The following is a 2,100-nucleotide window of genomic DNA, read 5'->3' as shown; positions in this document are numbered from 1 at the left end:
CGAAATTCAAAGTGCTATGATTTCTCCAGCATCACAATCCAATATGGATATTGTATCAGGTACTGAATTTGAAGCACAAGCATCAATTGATAATGAAAATCAAGGAATCGCTATTGATCAAGAACAAGAAACATTAAACACAGATGAAGAAAGTATTGAAAGTTTAGATATTTCTCCAATTCAAACAATCGATGACGATTTGAAAGACATCACTTATAATCCTGAAACTACCGAAGAAACAGCGGACGAATTTTCCATGTTATTTGATAAAACAAACGAAGATTATGTCCGTGAACGTAAATTTATAGTCTTTGAAAATTGCCTTGATGAGATTTTAAAATTAATACCATGCCAGTTCAAAATTACATGCAGCGCACCAATTATGTCGATTAATAAACGATTGGTTGGAACTATGCTAGTTGTGACTGGGGATTGTGAAGCAAAACACAATAGCACACTGTGGGTGAGTCAACCCACAATCGGTAATCGACCAATTGGAAATATCATGGCATGTTCTTCTATTCTCTTTTCTGGCAATCAGTTTGACAAGATTCATGAACTTTTTGAATATTTTGGAGTGTCTTTTTTAAGCAAGGCAACATATTATTCCTATCAGAAAACTTTTTTGTTTCCAGTCATCGACACACATTGGAAAAATGAACTTGCTCAAAATATATGTGCAATAAAAGGAAAACCAATCAGTGTTACTGGTGATGGGCAATGTGACAGCCCTGGTTTTTCCGCTAAATATTGCACATATACTGTGATGGACGACAAAACCAAAAAAATACTTGATGTTCAGATTGTACAAGTTTCAGAGGCTACGTCTTCTGTTGCCATGGAGGCAAAAGCATTTAGACGATCAATTAAACAACTCATGGATTCTGGTGTTTTGGCTGTAGTCGTAGCGACAGACAGACACGTGAGCATAAAGAAGATTCTAAGAGAGGAATATGCAAATATCAACCACCAGTACGATATTTGGCACTATGCCAAAAGCTTGAAAAAAAAAATGATTAGCGTTAGTAAAAAAAAAACCTGTTCCACTCTCACACCATGGGTGACAGCCATTTCAAATCATCTATGGACATCAAGCATGCTCTGTAAAGGAGATGCTGATAAAATGTCAAAACATTGGAAATCATGTCTATACCATGTGCTTAACATCCACTCATGGACCGAGGATGGTGTTGAAAAACATTGCCAACATGCTACTTTGACAAATGAAGATCAACGTGAACGAAAATGGCTCACACAACAATCTGAAGCTTTTCACGAACTCAAGCAGATAGTTTGTAATGATCAAATGGATAAAGATATTCCTCACCTAAAACTATTCTGCCATACCGGTAGTCTTGAGGTCTTCCACAGCTTCGTACTAAAATACCGTCCGAAAAGAATTCACTTTCGTATGGATGCAATGGAGGCAAGAACTAAGTTGGCAGCACTTGCCAACAATTACAACTCAATTAGAGTTCAGGCAAAAATAAAATGTCCAACACAAAAAAGTGCTTCTTTTGGTGAACCAATGTTTACCACATACTTTCCCAAAAGTAAAAAAAAATGGATGCTAAGGCCGGTTTACGAAGAGATGGACATGTCACACATATATAGAATGATGACAGATGTTTTGAACTTGACTGAAGGCACAATCGGTCATACCTGGCAATCCAAAAATGTTATTTTACCGCCAAATATTGCTTCGACACCCAGGCCAAGTAAGAGAGAATTAATTGAGAAGCATATTTCAAGATTTGCCAAACGTTTGCCAACAGAATGAATTATGTAAACTTCATTTATGCCATCCCATTTTTTTTTAAAAAATAACTAGCCAATACCTTCATGAAAACTAAATATCACTGTTGCATAAAACGATTTTAAAATATATACTTTTTCTATATGTGATTTGAAATTCTTTTAAGGCAATTTTCTTAAAAAACGTTATCACACGATTGATTGTTTTTCATCTATTGCCTTGAATTAGTAATGTTTTTTTAGAATATTAAAAATAAATTCTGATGCATGAACAGAGTATTATCGATATGGCACATTTATTTTTCCTTTTTTTGTTTTTTTTAAATATATATTTTAAAAATTTTG

The sequence above is a fragment of the Bombina bombina genome, chromosome 5 (genome assembly GCF_027579735.1).
Source record: "Bombina bombina isolate aBomBom1 chromosome 5, aBomBom1.pri, whole genome shotgun sequence".
Lineage (NCBI taxonomy): Eukaryota > Metazoa > Chordata > Amphibia > Anura > Bombinatoridae > Bombina > Bombina bombina.
Note: the sequence above shows the minus strand (reverse complement) of the source record.